This window comes from Pelobates fuscus, chromosome 6 (assembly GCF_036172605.1).
Source record: "Pelobates fuscus isolate aPelFus1 chromosome 6, aPelFus1.pri, whole genome shotgun sequence".
Classification (NCBI taxonomy): Eukaryota; Metazoa; Chordata; class Amphibia; order Anura; family Pelobatidae; genus Pelobates; species Pelobates fuscus.
In genome coordinates this window covers 7,296,336-7,318,193 of record NC_086322.1, presented here as the reverse complement: position 1 = coordinate 7,318,193, position 21,858 = coordinate 7,296,336, and the positions used below count along the sequence as shown (strand labels likewise).

The 21,858-nt window shown below is 35.8% G+C and overlaps 15 non-coding genes across 15 annotated transcripts; all 15 read right to left on the bottom strand.

The window, feature by feature from the left end:
* Positions 1-781: 781 nt before the first annotated feature.
* On the bottom strand, positions 782-853 carry TRNAP-AGG (transfer RNA proline (anticodon AGG)). Its single transcript has one exon. It is a non-coding gene; the product is annotated as a tRNA-Pro (tRNA).
* A 1,028-nt stretch (positions 854-1,881) lies between these two features.
* TRNAP-AGG (transfer RNA proline (anticodon AGG)) lies at positions 1,882-1,953 on the bottom strand. The gene has a single exon. It is a non-coding gene; the product is annotated as a tRNA-Pro (tRNA).
* A 1,105-nt stretch (positions 1,954-3,058) lies between these two features.
* Positions 3,059-3,130, bottom strand: TRNAP-AGG (transfer RNA proline (anticodon AGG)). Its single transcript has one exon. It is a non-coding gene; the product is annotated as a tRNA-Pro (tRNA).
* Positions 3,131-6,434: 3,304 nt separating this feature from the next.
* Positions 6,435-6,506, bottom strand: TRNAP-AGG (transfer RNA proline (anticodon AGG)). The gene has a single exon. It is a non-coding gene; the product is annotated as a tRNA-Pro (tRNA).
* Positions 6,507-7,610: 1,104 nt separating this feature from the next.
* TRNAP-AGG (transfer RNA proline (anticodon AGG)) lies at positions 7,611-7,682 on the bottom strand. The gene has a single exon. It is a non-coding gene; the product is annotated as a tRNA-Pro (tRNA).
* Positions 7,683-8,710: 1,028 nt separating this feature from the next.
* On the bottom strand, positions 8,711-8,782 carry TRNAP-AGG (transfer RNA proline (anticodon AGG)). Its single transcript has one exon. It is a non-coding gene; the product is annotated as a tRNA-Pro (tRNA).
* Positions 8,783-9,810: 1,028 nt separating this feature from the next.
* On the bottom strand, positions 9,811-9,882 carry TRNAP-AGG (transfer RNA proline (anticodon AGG)). Its single transcript has one exon. It is a non-coding gene; the product is annotated as a tRNA-Pro (tRNA).
* Positions 9,883-10,910: 1,028 nt separating this feature from the next.
* TRNAP-AGG (transfer RNA proline (anticodon AGG)) lies at positions 10,911-10,982 on the bottom strand. Its single transcript has one exon. It is a non-coding gene; the product is annotated as a tRNA-Pro (tRNA).
* A 1,103-nt stretch (positions 10,983-12,085) lies between these two features.
* Positions 12,086-12,157, bottom strand: TRNAP-AGG (transfer RNA proline (anticodon AGG)). Its single transcript has one exon. It is a non-coding gene; the product is annotated as a tRNA-Pro (tRNA).
* Positions 12,158-13,186: 1,029 nt separating this feature from the next.
* Positions 13,187-13,258, bottom strand: TRNAP-AGG (transfer RNA proline (anticodon AGG)). The gene has a single exon. It is a non-coding gene; the product is annotated as a tRNA-Pro (tRNA).
* Positions 13,259-14,362: 1,104 nt separating this feature from the next.
* TRNAP-AGG (transfer RNA proline (anticodon AGG)) lies at positions 14,363-14,434 on the bottom strand. Its single transcript has one exon. It is a non-coding gene; the product is annotated as a tRNA-Pro (tRNA).
* Positions 14,435-15,463: 1,029 nt separating this feature from the next.
* Positions 15,464-15,535, bottom strand: TRNAP-AGG (transfer RNA proline (anticodon AGG)). Its single transcript has one exon. It is a non-coding gene; the product is annotated as a tRNA-Pro (tRNA).
* Positions 15,536-16,639: 1,104 nt separating this feature from the next.
* TRNAP-AGG (transfer RNA proline (anticodon AGG)) lies at positions 16,640-16,711 on the bottom strand. Its single transcript has one exon. It is a non-coding gene; the product is annotated as a tRNA-Pro (tRNA).
* Positions 16,712-20,003: 3,292 nt separating this feature from the next.
* On the bottom strand, positions 20,004-20,075 carry TRNAP-AGG (transfer RNA proline (anticodon AGG)). Its single transcript has one exon. It is a non-coding gene; the product is annotated as a tRNA-Pro (tRNA).
* A 1,029-nt stretch (positions 20,076-21,104) lies between these two features.
* On the bottom strand, positions 21,105-21,176 carry TRNAP-AGG (transfer RNA proline (anticodon AGG)). Its single transcript has one exon. It is a non-coding gene; the product is annotated as a tRNA-Pro (tRNA).
* Between the last annotated feature and the right edge of the window lie 682 nt (positions 21,177-21,858).

Genomic DNA, 21,858 nt, shown 5'->3' with positions numbered 1-21,858 from the left:
ACTTAAAATGTCCATTCATTTCTTAATTGTTTATGAGGGCTTTGTTGGTTTAGGAGAAATTTGTGGTTCTAATATATGTTGGAAAAGCACATGAAGGATTTAACTTTCTTTCTCATATTCTGCATGCTATCACCATGTTGAAAATAAAGTAAAGTTGTGCAGAGGAGAAATTAATTATAAATAGTCTTGTGCAAAATAATGTTTGGGGAGGTTGGCCTGGTTCCATAACTTGAATCCACAGTCGAACGTAACGACTGCCTTGAATTTACCTTTACAGTTTTATTCATCGATACATTCAGGCGTGTACTGGAAGGAATTTGATTCAAACCTACCCTCTCCATCACATATTTGCACAAGTCTAAGTATGAATAAAAATAGAATTCCGTATGTCAAAACATATATTTTTTCCCCTTTGTTTGTTGTTAACAAAGATTTTGCAGTCTTAAGAAAGACTTTGCAGTCTTAAAAGCGTCATCTGAGCAGTTAGGACTTGCATTAATGACTTACGATAAACCATTGATTTTAAATGGTTGATAATGAAAACGACACATTTTTTATGATTTCTCTCATACATTTCTAAGTAAAAGCTAAACGAGTATTAATATAAGATGTTAGCTTTGAAAGGTGATATCAGAAGCACCAGGAAATATATATATTGATGGTGGCATGCCAACATCTTCTCTTTGGAGCACTTGAAGGGTTTTGCTATAAGTGATTTTTGCTGACTATATTAAACACAGTTCGAAGCTACGTGTTTCAAAAGAAAAAACACCAAATGCTTGGGCTCGTCCGGGATTTGAACCCGGGACCTCTCGCACCCTAAGCGAGAATCATACCCCTAGACCAACGAGCCATTACATTAGTTGGGTTTTAGGAAAAAAATTGCCAGACTAACGCGCCAGACAGCGTTTGTGTTCTCAAAATAGAAACAAAGTTTTCGTTTTGAAGTGAGGATTTTAAAATTCCTCAATAGGATCTGTTTTTCCAATATCATTTTTATTGTATGGGTGAATTAACAGTTGAGGTTTATGTACGATGGTGATAAATCATATTGACTGTTGTCAAAGTTGAGTCTGCTTCTGGTCAAATTGCTGGGGAAGACTTAAAATGTCCATTCATTTCTTAATTGTTTATGAGGGCTTTGTTGGTTTAGGAGAAATTTGTGGTTCTAATATATGTTGGAAAAGCACATGAAGGATTTAACTTTCTTTCTCATATTCTGCATGCTATCACCATGTTGAAAATAAAGTAAAGATGTGCAGAGGAGAAATTAATTATAAATAGTCTTGTGAAAAATAATGTTTGGGGAGGTTGGCCTGGTTCCATAACTTGAATCCACAGTCGAACGTAACGACTGCCTTGAATTTACCTTTACAGTTTTATTCATCGATACATTCAGGCGTGTACTGGAAGGAATTTGATTCAAACCTACCCTCTCCATCACATATTTGCACAAGTCTAAGTATGAATAAAAATAGAATTCCGTATGTCAAAACATATATTTTTTCCCCTTTGTTTGTTGTTAACAAAGATTTTGCAGTCTTAAGAAAGACTTTGCAGTCTTAAAAGCGTCATCTGAGCAGTTAGGACTTGCATTAATGACTTACGATAAACCATTGATTTTAAATGGTTGATAATGAAAACGACACATTTTTTATGATTTCTCTCATACATTTCTAAGTAAAAGCTAAACGAGTATTAATATAAGATGTTAGCTTTGAAAGGTGATATCAGAAGCACCAGGAAATATATATATTGATGGTGGCATGCCAACATCTTCTCTTTGGAGCACTTGAAGGGTTTTGCTATAAGTGATTTTTGCTGACTATATTAAACACAGTTCGAAGCTACGTGTTTCAAAAGAAAAAACACCAAATGCTTGGGCTCGTCCGGGATTTGAACCCAGGACCTCTCGCACCCTAAGCGAGAATCATACCCCTAGACCAACGAGCCATTACATTAGTTGGGTTTTAGGAAAAAAATTGCCAGACTAACGCGCCAGACAGCGTTTGTGTTCTCAAAATAGAAACAAAGTTTTCGTTTTGAAGTGAGGATTTTAAAATTCCTCAATAGGATCTGTTTTTCCAATATCATTTTCATTGTATGGGTGAATTAACAGTTGAGGTTTATGTACGATGGTGATAAATCATATTGACTGTTGTCAAAGTTGAGTCTGCTTCTGGTCAAATTGCTGGGGAAGACTTAAAATGTCCATTCATTTCTTAATTGTTTATGAGGGCTTTGTTGGTTTAGGAGAAATTTGTGGTTCTAATATATGTTGGAAAAGCACATGAAGGATTTAACTTTCTTTCTCATATTCTGCATGCTATCACCATGTTGAAAATAAAGTAAAGATGTGCAGAGGAGAAATTAATTATAAATAGTCTTGTGCAAAATAATGTTTGGGGAGGTTGGCCTGGTTCCATAACTTGAATCCACAGTCGAACGTAATGACTGCCTTGAATTTACCTTTACAGTTTTATTCATCGATACATTCAGGCGTGTACTTGAAGGAATTTGATTCAAACCTACCCTCTCAATCACATATTTGCACAAGTCTAAGTATGAATAAAAATAGAATTCCGTATGTCAAAACATGTATTTTTTCCCCTTTGTTTGTTGTTAACAAAGATTTTGCAGTCTTAAGAAAGACTTTGCAGTCTTAACCCCTTAAGGACCAAACTTCTGGAATAAAAGGGGATCATGACGTGTCAGACATGTCATGTGTCCTTAAGGGGTTAAAAGTGTCATCTGAGCAGTTAGGACTTGCATTAATGACTTACGATAAATCATTGATTTTAAATGGTTGATAATGAAAACGACACATTTTTTATGATTTCTCTCATACATTTCTAAGTAAAAGCTAAACGAGTATTAATATAAGATGTTAGCTTTGAAAGGTGATATCAGAAGCACCAGGAAATATATATTTTGATGGTGGCATGCCAACATCTTCTCTTTGGAGCACTTGAAGGGTTTTGCTATAAGTGATTTTTGCTGACTATATTAAACACAGTTCGAAGCTACGTGTTTCAAAAGAAAAAAATACCAAATGCTTGGGCTCGTCCGGGATTTGAACCCGGGACCTCTCGCACCCTAAGCGAGAATCATACCCCTAGACCAACGAGCCATTACATTAGTTGGGTTTTAGGAAAAAAATTGCCAGACTAACGCGCCAGACAGCGTTTGTGTTCTCAAAATAGAAACAAAGTTTTCGTTTTGAAGTGAGGATTTTAAAATTCCTCAATAGGATCTGTTTTTCCAATATCATTTTCATTGTATGGGTGAATTAACAGTTGAGGTTTATGTACGATGGTGATAAATCATATTGACTGTTGTCAAAGTTGAGTCTGCTTCTGGTCAAATTGCTGGGGAAGACTTAAAATGTCCATTCATTTCTTAATTGTTTATGAGGGCTTTGTTGGTTTAGGAGAAATTTGTGGTTCTAATATATGTTGGAAAAGCACATGAAGGATTTAACTTTCTTTCTCATATTCTGCATGCTATCACCATGTTGAAAATAAAGTAAAGATGTGCAGAGGAGAAATTAATTATAAATAGTCTTGTGCAAAATAATGTTTGGGGAGGTTGGCCTGGTTCCATAACTTGAATCCACAGTCGAACGTAACGACTGCCTTGAATTTACCTTTACAGTTTTATTCATCGATACATTCAGGCGTGTACTGGAAGGAATTTGATTCAAACCTACCCTCTCCATCACATATTTGCACAAGTCTAAGTATGAATAAAAATAGAATTCCGTATGTCAAAACATGTATTTTTTCCCCTTTGTTTGTTGTTAACAAAGATTTTGCAGTCTTAAGAAAGACTTTGCAGTCTTAACCCCTTAAGGACCAAACTTCTGGAATAAAAGGGGATCATGACGTGTCAGACATGTCATGTGTCCTTAAGGGGTTAAAAGCGTCATCTGAGCAGTTAGGACTTGCATTAATGACTTACGATAAACCAATGATTTTAAATGGTTGATAATGAAAACGACACATTTTTTATGATTTCTCTCATACATTTCTAAGTAAAAGCTAAACGAGTATTAATATAAGATGTTAGCTTTGAAAGGTGATATCAGAAGCACCAGGAAATATATATATTGATGGTGGCATGCCAACATCTTCTCTTTGGAGCACTTGAAGGGTTTTGCTATAAGTGATTTTTGCTGACTATATTAAACACAGTTCGAAGCTACGTGTTTCAAAAGAAAAAACACCAAATGCTTGGGCTCGTCCAGGATTTGAACCCGGGACCTCTCGCACCCTAAGCGAGAATCATACCCCTAGACCAACGAGCCATTACATTAGTTGGGTTTTAGGAAAAAAATTGCCAGACTAACGCGCCAGACAGCGTTTGTGTTCTCAAAATAGAAACAAAGTTTTCGTTTTGAAGTGAGGATTTTAAAATTCCTCAATAGGATCTGTTTTTCCAATATAATTTTCATTGTATGGGTGAATTAACAGTTGAGGTTTATGTACGATGGTGATAAATCATATTGACTGTTGTCAAAGTTGAGTCTGCTTCTGGTCAAATTGCTGGGGAAGACTTAAAATGTCCATTCATTTCTTAATTGTTTATGAGGGCTTTGTTGGTTTAGGAGAAATTTGTGGTTCTAATATATGTTGGAAAAGCACATGAAGGATTTAACTTTCTTTCTCATATTCTGCATGCTATCACCATGTTGAAAATAAAGTAAAGATGTGCAGAGGAGAAATTAATTATAAATAGTCTTGTGCAAAATAATGTTTGGGGAGGTTGGCCTGGTTCCATAACTTGAATCCACAGTCGAACGTAACGACTGCCTTGAATTTACCTTTACAGTTTTATTCATCGATACATTCAGGCGTGTACTGGAAGGAATTTGATTCAAACCTACCCTCTCCATCACATATTTGCACAAGTCTAAGTATGAATAAAAATAGAATTCCGTATGTCAAAACATGTATTTTTTCCCCTTTGTTTGTTGTTAACAAAGATTTTGCAGTCTTAAGAAAGACTTTGCAGTCTTAAAAGCGTCATCTGAGCAGTTAGGACTTGCATTAATGACTTACGATAAACCATTGATTTTAAATGGTTGATAATGAAAACGACACATTTTTTATGATTTCTCTCATACATTTCTAAGTAAAAGCTAAACGAGTATTAATATAAGATGTTAGCTTTGAAAGGTGATATCAGAAGCACCAGGAAATATATATATTGATGGTGGCATGCCAACATCTTCTCTTTGGAGCACTTGAAGGGTTTTGCTATAAGTGATTTTTGCTGACTATATTAAACACAGTTCGAAGCTACGTGTTTCAAAAGAAAAAACACCAAATGCTTGGGCTCTTCCGGGGTTTGAACCCGGGACCTCTCGCACCCTAAGCGAGAATCATACCCCTAGACCAACGAGCCATTACATTAGTTGGGTTTTAGGAAAAAAATTGCCAGACTAACGCGCCAGACAGCGTTTGTGTTCTCAAAATAGAAACAAAGTTTTCGTTTTGAAGTGAGGATTTTAAAATTCCTCAATAGGATCTGTTTTTCCAATATAATTTTCATTGTATGGGTGAATTAACAGTTGAGGTTTATGTACGATGGTGATAAATCATATTGACTGTTGTCAAAGTTGAGTCTGCTTCTGGTCAAATTGCTGGGGAAGACTTAAAATGTCCATTCATTTCTTAATTGTTTATGAGGGCTTTGTTGGTTTAGGAGAAATTTGTGGTTCTAATATATGTTGGAAAAGCACATGAAGGATTTAACTTTCTTTCTCATATTCTGCATGCTATCACCATGTTGAAAATAAAGTAAAGATGTGCAGAGGAGAAATTAATTATAAATAGTCTTGTGCAAAATAATGTTTGGGGAGGTTGGCCTGGTTCCATAACTTGAATCCACAGTCGAACGTAACGACTGCCTTGAATTTACCTTTACAGTTTTATTCATCGATACATTCAGGCGTGTACTGGAAGGAATTTGATTCAAACCTACCCTCTCCATCACATATTTGCACAAGTCTAAGTATGAATAAAAATAGAATTCCGTATGTCAAAACATGTATTTTTTCCCCTTTGTTTGTTGTTAACAAAGATTTTGCAGTCTTAAGAAAGACTTTGCCGTCTTAAAAGCGTCATCTGAGCAGTTAGGACTTGCATTAATGACTTACGATAAACCATTGATTTTAAATGGTTGATAATGAAAACGACACATTTTTTAAGATTTCTCTCATACATTTCTAAGTAAAAGCTAAACGAGTATTAATATAAGATGTTAGCTTTGAAAGGTGATATCAGAAGCACCAGGAAATATATATATTGATGGTGGCGTGCCAACATCTTCTCTTTGGAGCACTTGAAGGGTTTTGCTATAAGTGATTTTTGCTGACTATATTAAACACAGTTCGAAGCTACGTGTTTCAAAAGAAAAAACACCAAATGCTTGGGCTCGTCCGGGATTTGAACCCGGGACCTCTCGCACCCTAAGCGAGAATCATACCCCTAGACCAACGAGCCATTACATTAGTTGGGTTTTAGGAAAAAAATTGCCAGACTAACGCGCCAGACAGCGTTTGTGTTCTCAAAATAGAAACAAAGTTTTCGTTTTGAAGTGAGGATTTTAAAATTCCTCAATAGGATCTGTTTTTCCAATATCATTTTCATTGTATGGGTGAATTAACAGTTGAGGTTTATGTACGATGGTGATAAATCATATTGACTGTTTTCAAAGTTGAGTCTGCTTCTGGTCAAATTGCTGGGGAAGACTTAAAATGTCCATTCATTTCTTAATTGTTTATGAGGGCTTTGTTGGTTTAGGAGAAATTTGTGGTTCTAATATATGTTGGAAAAGCACATGAAGGATTTAACTTTCTTTCTCATATTCTGCATGCTATCACCATGTTGAAAATAAAGTAAAGATGTGCAGAGGAGAAATTAATTATAAATAGTCTTGTGCAAAATAATGTTTGGGGAGGTTGGCCTGGTTCCATAACTTGAATCCACAGTCGAACGTAACGACTGCCTTGAATTTACCTTTACAGTTTTATTCATCGATACATTCAGGCGTGTACTGGAAGGAATTTGATTCAAACCTACCCTCTCCATCACATATTTGCACAAGTCTAAGTATGAATAAAAATAGAATTCCGTATGTCAAAACATGTATTTTTTCCCCTTTGTTTGTTGTTAACAAAGATTTTGCAGTCTTAAGAAAGACTTTGCAGTCTTAACCCCTTAAGGACCAAACTTCTGGAATAAAAGGGGATCATGACGTGTCAGACATGTCATGTGTCCTTAAGGGGTTAAAAGCGTCATCTGAGCAGTTAGGACTTGCATTAATGACTTACGATAAACCAATGATTTTAAATGGTTGATAATGAAAACGACACATTTTTTATGATTTCTCTCATACATTTCTAAGTAAAAGCTAAACGAGTATTAATATAAGATGTTAGCTTTGAAAGGTGATATCAGAAGCACCAGGAAATATATATATTGATGGTGGCATGCCAACATCTTCTCTTTGGAGCACTTGAAGGGTTTTGCTATAAGTGATTTTTGCTGACTATATTAAACACAGTTCGAAGCTACGTGTTTCAAAAGAAAAAACACCAAATGCTTGGGCTCGTCCGGGGTTTGAACCCGGGACCTCTCGCACCCTAAGCGAGAATCATACCCCTAGACCAACGAGCCATTACATTAGTTGGGTTTTAGGAAAAAAATTGCCAGACTAACGCGCCAGACAGCGTTTGTGTTCTCAAAATAGAAACAAAGTTTTCGTTTTAAAGTGAGGATTTTAAAATTCCTCAATAGGATCTGTTTTTCCAATATCATTTTCATTGTATGGGTGAATTAACAGTTGAGGTTTATGTACGATGGTGATAAATCATATTGACTGTTGTCAAAGTTGAGTCTGCTTCTGGTCAAATTGCTGGGGAAGACTTAAAATGTCCATTCATTTCTTAATTGTTTATGAGGGCTTTGTTGGTTTAGGAGAAATTTGTGGTTCTAATTTATGTTGGAAAAGCACATGAAGGATTTAACTTTCTTTCTCATATTCTGCATGCTATCACCATGTTGAAAATAAAGTAAAGATGTGCAGAGGAGAAATTAATTATAAATAGTCTTGTGCAAAATAATGTTTGGGGAGGTTGGCCTGGTTCCATAACTTGAATCCACAGTCGAACGTAACGACTGCCTTGAATTTACCTTTACAGTTTTATTCATCGATACATTCAGGCGTGTACTGGAAGGAATTTGATTCAAACCTACCCTCTCCATCACATATTTGCACAAGTCTAAGTATGAATAAAAATAGAATTCCGTATGTCAAAACATGTATTTTTTCCCCTTTGTTTGTTGTTAACAAAGATTTTGCAGTCTTAAGAAAGACTTTGCAGTCTTAAAAGCGTCATCTGAGCAGTTAGGACTTGCATTAATGACTTACGATAAACCATTGATTTTAAATGGTTGATAATGAAAACGACACATTTTTTATGATTTCTCTCATACATTTCTAAGTAAAAGCTAAACGAGTATTAATATAAGATGTTAGCTTTGAAAGGTGATATCAGAAGCACCAGGAAATATATATATTGATGGTGGCATGCCAACATCTTCTCTTTGGAGCACTTGAAGGGTTTTGCTATAAGTGATTTTTGCTGACTATATTAAACACAGTTCGAAGCTACGTGTTTCAAAAGAAAAAACACCAAATGCTTGGGCTCGTCCGGGGTTTGAACCCGGGACCTCTCGCACCCTAAGCGAGAATCATACCCCTAGACCAACGAGCCATTACATTAGTTGGGTTTTAGGAAAAAAATTGCCAGACTAACGCGCCAGACAGCGTTTGTGTTCTCAAAATAGAAACAAAGTTTTCGTTTTGAAGTGAGGATTTTAAAATTCCTCAATAGGATCTGTTTTTCCAATATCATTTTCATTGTATGGGTGAATTAACAGTTGAGGTTTATGTACGATGGTGATAAATCATATTGACTGTTGTCAAAGTTGAGTCTGCTTCTGGTCAAATTGCTGGGGAAGACTTAAAATGTCCATTCATTTCTTAATTGTTTATGAGGGCTTTGTTGGTTTAGGAGAAATTTGTGGTTCTAATATATGTTGGAAAAGCACATGAAGGATTTAACTTTCTTTCTCATATTCTGCATGCTATCACCATGTTGAAAATAAAGTAAAGATGTGCAGAGGAGAAATTAATTATAAATAGTCTTGTGCAAAATAATGTTTGGGGAGGTTGGCCTGGTTCCATAACTTGAATCCACAGTCGAACGTAACGACTGCCTTGAATTTACCTTTACAGTTTTATTCATCGATACATTCAGGCGTGTACTGGAAGGAATTTGATTCAAACCTACCCTCTCCATCACATATTTGCACAAGTCTAAGTATGAATAAAAATAGAATTCCGTATGTCAAAACATGTATTTTTTCCCCTTTGTTTGTTGTTAACAAAGATTTTGCAGTCTTAAGAAAGACTTTGCCGTCTTAAAAGCGTCATCTGAGCAGTTAGGACTTGCATTAATGACTTACGATAAACCATTGATTTTAAATGGTTGATAATGAAAACGACACATTTTTTAAGATTTCTCTCATACATTTCTAAGTAAAAGCTAAACGAGTATTAATATAAGATGTTAGCTTTGAAAGGTGATATCAGAAGCACCAGGAAATATATATATTGATGGTGGCGTGCCAACATCTTCTCTTTGGAGCACTTGAAGGGTTTTGCTATAAGTGATTTTTGCTGACTATATTAAACACAGTTCGAAGCTACGTGTTTCAAAAGAAAAAACACCAAATGCTTGGGCTCGTCCGGGATTTGAACCCGGGACCTCTCGCACCCTAAGCGAGAATCATACCCCTAGACCAACGAGCCATTACATTAGTTGGGTTTTAGGAAAAAAATTGCCAGACTAACGCGCCAGACAGCGTTTGTGTTCTCAAAATAGAAACAAAGTTTTCGTTTTGAAGTGAGGATTTTAAAATTCCTCAATAGGATCTGTTTTTCCAATATCATTTTCATTGTATGGGTGAATTAACAGTTGAGGTTTATGTACGATGGTGATAAATCATATTGACTGTTGTCAAAGTTGAGTCTGCTTCTGGTCAAATTGCTGGGGAAGACTTAAAATGTCCATTCATTTCTTAATTGTTTATGAGGGCTTTGTTGGTTTAGGAGAAATTTGTGGTTCTAATATATGTTGGAAAAGCACATGAAGGATTTAACTTTCTTTCTCATATTCTGCATGCTATCACCATGTTGAAAATAAAGTAAAGATGTGCAGAGGAGAAATTAATTATAAATAGTCTTGTGCAAAATAATGTTTGGGGAGGTTGGCCTGGTTCCATAACTTGAATCCACAGTCGAACGTAACGACTGCCTTGAATTTACCTTTACAGTTTTATTCATCGATACATTCAGGCGTGTACTGGAAGGAATTTGATTCAAACCTACCCTCTCCATCACATATTTGCACAAGTCTAAGTATGAATAAAAATAGAATTCCGTATGTCAAAACATGTATTTTTTCCCCTTTGTTTGTTGTTAACAAAGATTTTGCAGTCTTAAGAAAGACTTTGCCGTCTTAAAAGCGTCATCTGAGCAGTTAGGACTTGCATTAATGACTTACGATAAACCATTGATTTTAAATGGTTGATAATGAAAACGACACATTTTTTATGATTTCTCTCATACATTTCTAAGTAAAAGCTAAACGAGTATTAATATAAGATGTTAGCTTTGAAAGGTGATATCAGAAGCACCAGGAAATATATATATTGATGGTGGCGTGCCAACATCTTCTCTTTGGAGCACTTGAAGGGTTTTGCTATAAGTGATTTTTGCTGACTATATTAAACACAGTTCGAAGCTACGTGTTTCAAAAGAAAAAACACCAAATGCTTGGGCTCGTCCGGGATTTGAACCCGGGACCTCTCGCACCCTAAGCGAGAATCATACCCCTAGACCAACGAGCCATTACATTAGTTGGGTTTTAGGAAAAAAATTGCCAGACTAACGCGCCAGACAGCGTTTGTGTTCTCAAAATAGAAACAAAGTTTTCGTTTTGAAGTGAGGATTTTAAAATTCCTCAATAGGATCTGTTTTTCCAATATCATTTTCATTGTATGGGTGAATTAACAGTTGAGGTTTATGTACGATGGTGATAAATCATATTGACTGTTGTCAAAGTTGAGTCTGCTTCTGGTCAAATTGCTGGGGAAGACTTAAAATGTCCATTCATTTCTTAATTGTTTATGAGGGCTTTGTTGGTTTAGGAGAAATTTGTGGTTCTAATATATGTTGGAAAAGCACATGAAGGATTTAACTTTCTTTCTCATATTCTGCATGCTATCACCATGTTGAAAATAAAGTAAAGATGTGCAGAGGAGAAATTAATTATAAATAGTCTTGTGCAAAATAATGTTTGGGGAGGTTGGCCTGGTTCCATAACTTGAATCCACAGTCGAACGTAACGACTGCCTTGAATTTACCTTTACAGTTTTATTCATCGATACATTCAGGCGTGTACTGGAAGGAATTTGATTCAAACCTACCCTCTCCATCACCTATTTGCACAAGTCTAAGTATGAATAAAAATAGAATTCCGTATGTCAAAACATGTATTTTTTCCCCTTTGTTTGTTGTTAACAAAGATTTTGCAGTCTTAAGAAAGACTTTGCAGTCTTAACCCCTTAAGGACCAAACTTCTGGAATAAAAGGGGATCATGACGTGTCAGACATGTCATGTGTCCTTAGGGGTTAAAAACGTCATCTGAGCAGTTAGGACTTGCATTAATGACTTACGATAAACCAATGATTTTAAATGGTTGATAATGAAAACGACACATTTTTTATGATTTCTCTCATACATTTCTAAGTAAAAGCTAAACGAGTATTAATATAAGATGTTAGCTTTGAAAGGTGATATCAGAAGCACCAGGAAATATATATATTGATGGTGGCATGCCAACATCTTCTCTTTGGAGCACTTGAAGGGTTTTGCTATAAGTGATTTTTGCTGACTATATTAAACACAGTTCGAAGCTACGTGTTTCAAAAGAAAAAACACCAAATGCTTGGGCTCGTCCGGGGTTTGAACCCGGGACCTCTCGCACCCTAAGCGAGAATCATACCCCTAGACCAACGAGCCATTACATTAGTTGGGTTTTAGGAAAAAAATTGCCAGACTAACGCGCCAGACAGCGTTTGTGTTCTCAAAATAGAAACAAAGTTTTCGTTTTGAAGTGAGGATTTTAAAATTCCTCAATAGGATCTGTTTTTCCAATATCATTTTCATTGTATGGGTGAATTAACAGTTGAGGTTTATGTACGATGGTGATAAATCATATTGACTGTTGTCAAAGTTGAGTCTGCTTCTGGTCAAATTGCTGGGGAAGACTTAAAATGTCCATTCATTTCTTAATTGTTTATGAGGGCTTTGTTGGTTTAGGAGAAATTTGTGGTTCTAATATATGTTGGAAAAGCACATGAAGGATTTAACTTTCTTTCTCATATTCTGCATGCTATCACCATGTTGAAAATAAAGTAAAGTTGTGCAGAGGAGAAATTAATTATAAATAGTCTTGTGCAAAATAATGTTTGGGGAGGTTGGCCTGGTTCCATAACTTGAATCCACAGTCGAACGTAACGACTGCCTTGAATTTACCTTTACAGTTTTATTCATCGATACATTCAGGCGTGTACTGGAAGGAATTTGATTCAAACCTACCCTCTCCATCACATATTTGCACAAGTCTAAGTATGAATAAAAATAGAATTCCGTATGTCAAAACATGTATTTTTTCCCCTTTGTTTGTTGTTAACAAAGATTTTGCAGTCTTAAGAAAGACTTTGCAGTCTTAAAAGCGTCATCTGAGCAGTTAGGACTTGCATTAATGACTTACGATAAACCATTGATTTTAAATGGTTGATAATGAAAACGACACATTTTTTATGATTTCTCTCATACATTTCTAAGTAAAAGCTAAACGAGTATTAATATAAGATGTTAGCTTTGAAAGGTGATATCAGAAGCACCAGGAAATATATATATTGATGGTGGCATGCCAACATCTTCTCTTTGGAGCACTTGAAGGGTTTTGCTATAAGTGATCTTTGCTGACTATATTAAACACAGTTCGAAGCTACGTGTTTCAAAAGAAAAAAACACCAAATGCTTGGGCTCGTCCGGGATTTGAACCCGGGACCTCTCGCACCCTAAGCGAGAATCATACCCCTAGACCAACGAGCCATTACATTAGTTGGGTTTTAGGAAAAAAATTGCCAGACTAACGCGCCAGACAGCGTTTGTGTTCTCAAAATAGAAACAAAGTTTTCGTTTTGAAGTGAGGATTTTAAAATTCCTCAATAGGATCTGTTTTTCCAATATCATTTTCATTGTATGGGTGAATTAACAGTTGAGGTTTATGTACGATGGTGATAAATCATATTGACTGTTTTCAAAGTTGAGTCTGCTTCTGGTCAAATTGCTGGGGAAGACTTAAAATGTCCATTCATTTCTTAATTGTTTATGAGGGCTTTGTTGGTTTAGGAGAAATTTGTGGTTCTAATATATGTTGGAAAAGCACATGAAGGATTTAACTTTCTTTCTCATATTCTGCATGCTATCACCATGTTGAAAATAAAGTAAAGATGTGCAGAGGAGAAATTAATTATAAATAGTCTTGTGCAAAATAATGTTTGGGGAGGTTGGCCTGGTTCCATAACTTGAATCCACAGTCGAACGTAACGACTGCCTTGAATTTACCTTTACAGTTTTATTCATCGATACATTCAGGCGTGTACTGGAAGGAATTTGATTCAAACCTACCCTCTCCATCACATATTTGCACAAGTCTAAGTATGAATAAAAATAGAATTCCGTATGTCAAAACATGTATTTTTTCCCCTTTGTTTGTTGTTAACAAAGATTTTGCAGTCTTAAGAAAGACTTTGCAGTCTTAACCCCTTAAGGACCAAACTTCTGGAATAAAAGGGGATCATGACGTGTCAGACATGTCATGTGTCCTTAAGGGGTTAAAAGCGTCATCTGAGCAGTTAGGACTTGCATTAATGACTTACGATAAACCATTGATTTTAAATGGTTGATAATGAAAACGACACATTTTTTATGATTTCTCTCATACATTTCTAAGTAAAAGCTAAACGAGTATTAATATAAGATGTTAGCTTTGAAAGGTGATATCAGAAGCACCAGGAAATATATATATTGATGGTGGCATGCCAACATCTTCTCTTTGGAGCACTTGAAGGGTTTTGCTATAAGTGATTTTTGCTGACTATATTAAACACAGTTCGAAGCTACGTGTTTCAAAAGAAAAAACACCAAATGCTTGGGCTCGTCCGGGGTTTGAACCCGGGACCTCTCGCACCCTAAGCGAGAATCATACCCCTAGACCAACGAGCCATTACATTAGTTGGGTTTTAGGAAAAAAATTGCCAGACTAACGCGCCAGACAGCGTTTGTGTTCTCAAAATAGAAACAAAGTTTTCGTTTTGAAGTGAGGATTTTAAAATTCCTCAATAGGATCTGTTTTTCCAATATCATTTTCATTGTATGGGTGAATTAACAGTTGAGGTTTATGTACGATGGTGATAAATCATATTGACTGTTGTCAAAGTTGAGTCTGCTTCTGGTCAAATTGCTGGGGAAGACTTAAAATGTCCATTCATTTCTTAATTGTTTATGAGGGCTTTGTTGGTTTAGGAGAAATTTGTGGTTCTAATATATGTTGGAAAAGCACATGAAGGATTTAACTTTCTTTCTCATATTCTGCATGCTATCACCATGTTGAAAATAAAGTAAAGTTGTGCAGAGGAGAAATTAATTATAAATAGTCTTGTGCAAAATAATGTTTGGGGAGGTTGGCCTGGTTCCATAACTTGAATCCACAGTCGAACGTAACGACTGCCTTGAATTTACCTTTACAGTTTTATTCATCGATACATTCAGGCGTGTACTGGAAGGAATTTGATTCAAACCTACCCTCTCCATCACATATTTGCACAAGTCTAAGTATGAATAAAAATAGAATTCCGTATGTCAAAACATGTATTTTTTCCCCTTTGTTTGTTGTTAACAAAGATTTTGCAGTCTTAAGAAAGACTTTGCAGTCTTAAAAGCGTCATCTGAGCAGTTAGGACTTGCATTAATGACTTACGATAAACCATTGATTTTAAATGGTTGATAATGAAAACGACACATTTTTTATGATTTCTCTCATACATTTCTAAGTAAAAGCTAAACGAGTATTAATATAAGATGTTAGCTTTGAAAGGTGATATCAGAAGCACCAGGAAATATATATATTGATGGTGGCATGCCAACATCTTCTCTTTGGAGCACTTGAAGGGTTTTGCTATAAGTGATCTTTGCTGACTATATTAAACACAGTTCGAAGCTACGTGTTTCAAAAGAAAAAAACACCAAATGCTTGGGCTCGTCCGGGATTTGAACCCGGGACCTCTCGCACCCTAAGCGAGAATCATACCCCTAGACCAACGAGCCATTACATTAGTTGGGTTTTAGGAAAAAAATTGCCAGACTAACGCGCCAGACAGCGTTTGTGTTCTCAAAATAGAAACAAAGTTTTCGTTTTGAAGTGAGGATTTTAAAATTCCTCAATAGGATCTGTTTTTCCAATATCATTTTCATTGTATGGGTGAATTAACAGTTGAGGTTTATGTACGATGGTGATAAATCATATTGACTGTTTTCAAAGTTGAGTCTGCTTCTGGTCAAATTGCTGGGGAAGACTTAAAATGTCCATTCATTTCTTAATTGTTTATGAGGGCTTTGTTGGTTTAGGAGAAATTTGTGGTTCTAATATATGTTGGAAAAGCACATGAAGGATTTAACTTTCTTTCTCATATTCTGCATGCTATCACCATGTTGAAAATAAAGTAAAGATGTGCAGAGGAGAAATTAATTATAAATAGTCTTGTGCAAAATAATGTTTGGGGAGGTTGGCCTGGTTCCATAACTTGAATCCACAGTCGAACGTAACGACTGCCTTGAATTTACCTTTACAGTTTTATTCATCGATACATTCAGGCGTGTACTGGAAGGAATTTGATTCAAACCTACCCTCTCCATCACATATTTGCACAAGTCTAAGTATGAATAAAAATAGAATTCCGTATGTCAAAACATGTATTTTTTCCCCTTTGTTTGTTGTTAACAAAGATTTTGCAGTCTTAAGAAAGACTTTGCAGTCTTAACCCCTTAAGGACCAAACTTCTGGAATAAAAGGGGATCATGACGTGTCAGACATGTCATGTGTCCTTAAGGGGTTAAAAGCGTCATCTGAGCAGTTAGGACTTGCATTAATGACTTACGATAAACCAATGATTTTAAATGGTTGATAATGAAAATGACACATTTTTTATGATTTCTCTCATACATTTCTAAGTAAAAGCTAAACGAGTATTAATATAAGATGTTAGCTTTGAAAGGTGATATCAGAAGCACCAGGAAATATATATATTGATGGTGGCATGCCAACATCTTCTCTTTGGAGCACTTGAAGGGTTTTGCTATAAGTGATTTTTGCTGACTATATTAAACACAGTTCGAAGCTACGTGTTTCAAAAGAAAAAACACCAAATGCTTGGGCTCGTCCGGGGTTTGAACCCGGGACCTCTCGCACCCTAAGCGAGAATCATACCCCTAGACCAACGAGCCATTACATTAGTTGGGTTTTAGGAAAAAAATTGCCAGACTAACGCGCCAGACAGCGTTTGTGTTCTCAAAATAGAAACAAAGTTTTCGTTTTAAAGTGAGGATTTTAAAATTCCTCAATAGGATCTGTTTTTCCAATATCATTTTCATTGTATGGGTGAATTAACAGTTGAGGTTTATGTACGATGGTGATAAATCATATTGACTGTTGTCAAAGTTGAGTCTGCTTCTGGTCAAATTGCTGGGGAAGACTTAAAATGTCCATTCATTTCTTAATTGTTTATGAGGGCTTTGTTGGTTTAGGAGAAATTTGTGGTTCTAATTTATGTTGGAAAAGCACATGAAGGATTTAACTTTCTTTCTCATATTCTGCATGCTATCACCATGTTGAAAATAAAGTAAAGATGTGCAGAGGAGAAATTAATTATAAATAGTCTTGTGCAAAATAATGTTTGGGGAGGTTGGCCTGGTTCCATAACTTGAATCCACAGTCGAACGTAACGACTGCCTTGAATTTACCTTTACAGTTTTATTCATCGATACATTCAGGCGTGTACTGGAAGGAATTTGATTCAAACCTACCCTCTCCATCACATATTTGCACAAGTCTAAGTATGAATAAAAATAGAATTCCGTATGTCAAAACATGTATTTTTTCCCCTTTGTTTGTTGTTAACAAAGATTTTGCAGTCTTAAGAAAGACTTTGCAGTCTTAAAAGCGTCATCTGAGCAGTTAGGACTTGCATTAATGACTTACGATAAACCATTGATTTTAAATGGTTGATAATGAAAACGACACATTTTTTATGATTTCTCTCATACATTTCTAAGTAAAAGCTAAACGAGTATTAATATAAGATGTTAGCTTTGAAAGGTGATATCAGAAGCACCAGGAAATATATATATTGATGGTGGCATGCCAACATCTTCTCTTTGGAGCACTTGAAGGGTTTTGCTATAAGTGATTTTTGCTGACTATATTAAACACAGTTCGAAGCTACGTGTTTCAAAAGAAAAAAACACCAAATGCTTGGGCTCGTCCGGGATTTGAACCCGGGACCTCTCGCACCCTAAGGGAGAATCATACCCCTAGACCAACGAGCCATTACATTAGTTGGGTTTTAGGAAAAAAATTGCCAGACTAACGCGCCAGACAGCGTTTGTGTTCTCAAAATAGAAACAAAGTTTTCGTTTTGAAGTGAGGATTTTAAAATTCCTCAATAGGATCTGTTTTTCCAATATCATTTTCATTGTATGGGTGAATTAACAGTTGAGGTTTATGTACGATGGTGATAAATCATATTGACTGTTGTCAAAGTTGAGTCTGCTTCTGGTCAAATTGCTGGGGAAGACTTAAAATGTCCATTCATTTCTTAATTGTTTATGAGGGCTTTGTTGGTTTAGGAGAAATTTGTGGTTCTAATATATGTTGGAAAAGCACATGAAGGATTTAACTTTCTTTCTCATATTCTGCATGCTATCACCATGTTGAAAATAAAGTAAAGATGTGCAGAGGAGAAATTAATTATAAATAGTCTTGTGCAAAATAATGTTTGGGGAGGTTGGCCTGGTTCCATAACTTGAATCCACAGTCGAATGTAACGACTGCCTTGAATTTACCTTTACAGTTTTATTCATCGATACATTCAGGCGTGTACTGGAAGGAATTTGATTCAAACCTACCCTCTCCATCACATATTTGCACAAGTCTAAGTATGAATAAAAATAGAATTCCGTATGTCAAAACATGTATTTTTTCCCCTTTGTTTGTTGTTAACAAAGATTTTGCAGTCTTAAGAAAGACTTTGCCGTCTTAAAAGCGTCATCTGAGCAGTTAGGACTTGCATTAATGACTTACGATAAACCATTGATTTTAAATGGTTGATAATGAAAACGACACATTTTTTATGATTTCTCTCATACATTTCTAAGTAAAAGCTAAACGAGTATTAATATAAGATGTTAGCTTTGAAAGGTGATATCAGAAGCACCAGGAAATATATATATTGATGGTGGCGTGCCAACATCTTCTCTTTGGAGCACTTGAAGGGTTTTGCTATAAGTGATTTTTGCTGACTATATTAAACACAGTTCGAAGCTACGTGTTTCAAAAGAAAAAACACCAAATGCTTGGGCTCGTCCGGGATCTCTCGCACCCTAAGCGAGAATCATACCCCTAGACCAACGAGCCATTACATTAGTTGGGTTTTAGGAAAAAAATTGCCAGACTAACGCGCCAGACAGCGTTTGTGTTCTCAAAATAGAAACAAAGTTTTCGTTTTGAAGTGAGGATTTTAAAATTCCTCAATAGGATCTGTTTTTCCAATATCATTTTCATTGTATGGGTGAATTAACAGTTGAGGTTTATGTACGATGGTGATAAATCATATTGACTGTTGTCAAAGTTGAGTCTGCTTCTGGTCAAATTGCTGGGGAAGACTTAAAATGTCCATTCATTTCTTAATTGTTTATGAGGGCTTTGTTGGTTTAGGAGAAATTTGTGGTTCTAATATATGTTGGAAAAGCACATGAAGGATTTAACTTTCTTTCTCATATTCTGCATGCTATCACCATGTTGAAAATAAAGTAAAGATGTGCAGAGGAGAAATTAATTATAAATAGTCTTGTGCAAAATAATGTTTGGGGAGGTTGGCCTGGTTCCATAACTTGAATCCACAGTCGAACGTAACGACTGCCTTGAATTTACCTTTACAGTTTTATTCATCGATACATTCAGGCGTGTACTGGAAGGAATTTGATTCAAACCTACCCTCTCCATCACCTATTTGCACAAGTCTAAGTATGAATAAAAATAGAATTCCGTATGTCAAAACATGTATTTTTTCCCCTTTGTTTGTTGTTAACAAAGATTTTGCAGTCTTAAGAAAGACTTTGCAGTCTTAACCCCTTAAGGACCAAACTTCTGGAATAAAAGGGGATCATGACGTGTCAGACATGTCATGTGTCCTTAAGGGGTTAAAAACGTCATCTGAGCAGTTAGGACTTGCATTAATGACTTACGATAAACCAATGATTTTAAATGGTTGATAATGAAAACGACACATTTTTTATGATTTCTCTCATACATTTCTAAGTAAAAGCTAAACGAGTATTAATATAAGATGTTAGCTTTGAAAGGTGATATCAGAAGCACCAGGAAATATATATATTGATGGTGGCATGCCAACATCTTCTCTTTGGAGCACTTGAAGGGTTTTGCTATAAGTGATTTTTGCTGACTATATTAAACACAGTTCGAAGCTACGTGTTTCAAAAGAAAAAACACCAAATGCTTGGGCTCGTCCGGGGTTTGAACCCGGGACCTCTCGCACCCTAAGCGAGAATCATACCCCTAGACCAACGAGCCATTACATTAGTTGGGTTTTAGGAAAAAAATTGCCAGACTAACGCGCCAGACAGCGTTTGTGTTCTCAAAATAGAAACAAAGTTTTCGTTTTGAAGTGAGGATTTTAAAATTCCTCAATAGGATCTGTTTTTCCAATATCATTTTCATTGTATGGGTGAATTAACAGTTGAGGTTTATGTACGATGGTGATAAATCATATTGACTGTTGTCAAAGTTGAGTCTGCTTCTGGTCAAATTGCTGGGGAAGACTTAAAATGTCCATTCATTTCTTAATTGTTTATGAGGGCTTTGTTGGTTTAGGAGAAATTTGTGGTTCTAATATATGTTGGAAAAGCACATGAAGGATTTAACTTTCTTTCTCATATTCTGCATGCTATCACCATGTTGAAAATAAAGTAAAGTTGTGCAGAGGAGAAATTAATTATAAATAGTCTTGTGCAAAATAATGTTTGGGGAGGTTGGCCTGGTTCCATAACTTGAATCCACAGTCGAACGTAACGACTGCCTTGAATTTACCTTTACAGTTTTATTCATCGATACATTCAGGCGTGTACTGGAAGGAATTTGATTCAAACCTACCCTCTCCATCACATATTTGCACAAGTCTAAGTATGAATAAAAATAGAATTCCGTATGTCAAAACATGTATTTTTTCCCCTTTGTTTGTTGTTAACAAAGATTTTGCAGTCTTAAGAAAGACTTTGCAGTCTTAAAAGCGTCATCTGAGCAGTTAGGACTTGCATTAATGACTTACGATAAACCATTGATTTTAAATGGTTGATAATGAAAACGACACATTTTTTATGATTTCTCTCATACATTTCTAAGTAAAAGCTAAACGAGTATTAATATAAGATGTTAGCTTTGAAAGGTGATATCAGAAGCACCAGGAAATATATATATTGATGGTGGCATGCCAACATCTTCTCTTTGGAGCACTTGAAGGGTTTTGCTATAAGTGATTTTTGCTGACTATATTAAACACAGTTCGAAGCTACGTGTTTCAAAAGAAAAAAACACCAAATGCTTGGGCTCGTCCGGGATTTGAACCCGGGACCTCTCGCACCCTAAGCGAGAATCATACCCCTAGACCAACGAGCCATTACATTAGTTGGGTTTTAGGAAAAAAATTGCCAGACTAACGCGCCAGACAGCGTTTGTGTTCTCAAAATAGAAACAAAGTTTTCGTTTTGAAGTGAGGATTTTAAAATTCCTCAATAGGATCTGTTTTTCCAATATCATTTTCATTGTATGGGTGAATTAACAGTTGAGGTTTATGTACGATGGTGATAAATCATATTGACTGTTGTCAAAGTTGAGTCTGCTTCTGGTCAAATTGCTGGGGAAGACTTAAAATGTCCATTCATTTCTTAATTGTTTATGAGGGCTTTGTTGGTTTAGGAGAAATTTGTGGTTCTAATATATGTTGGAAAAGCACATGAAGGATTTAACTTTCTTTCTCATATTCTGCATGCTATCACCATGTTGAAAATAAAGTAAAGATGTGCAGAGGAGAAATTAATTATAAATAGTCTTGTGCAAAATAATGTTTGGGGAGGTTGGCCTGGTTCCATAACTTGAATCCACAGTCGAACGTAACGACTGCCTTGAATTTACCTTTACAGTTTTATTCATCGATACATTCAGGCGTGTACTGGAAGGAATTTGATTCAAACCTACCCTCTCCATCACCTATTTGCACAAGTCTAAGTATGAATAAAAATAGAATTCCGTATGTCAAAACATGTATTTTTTCCCCTTTGTTTGTTGTTAACAAAGATTT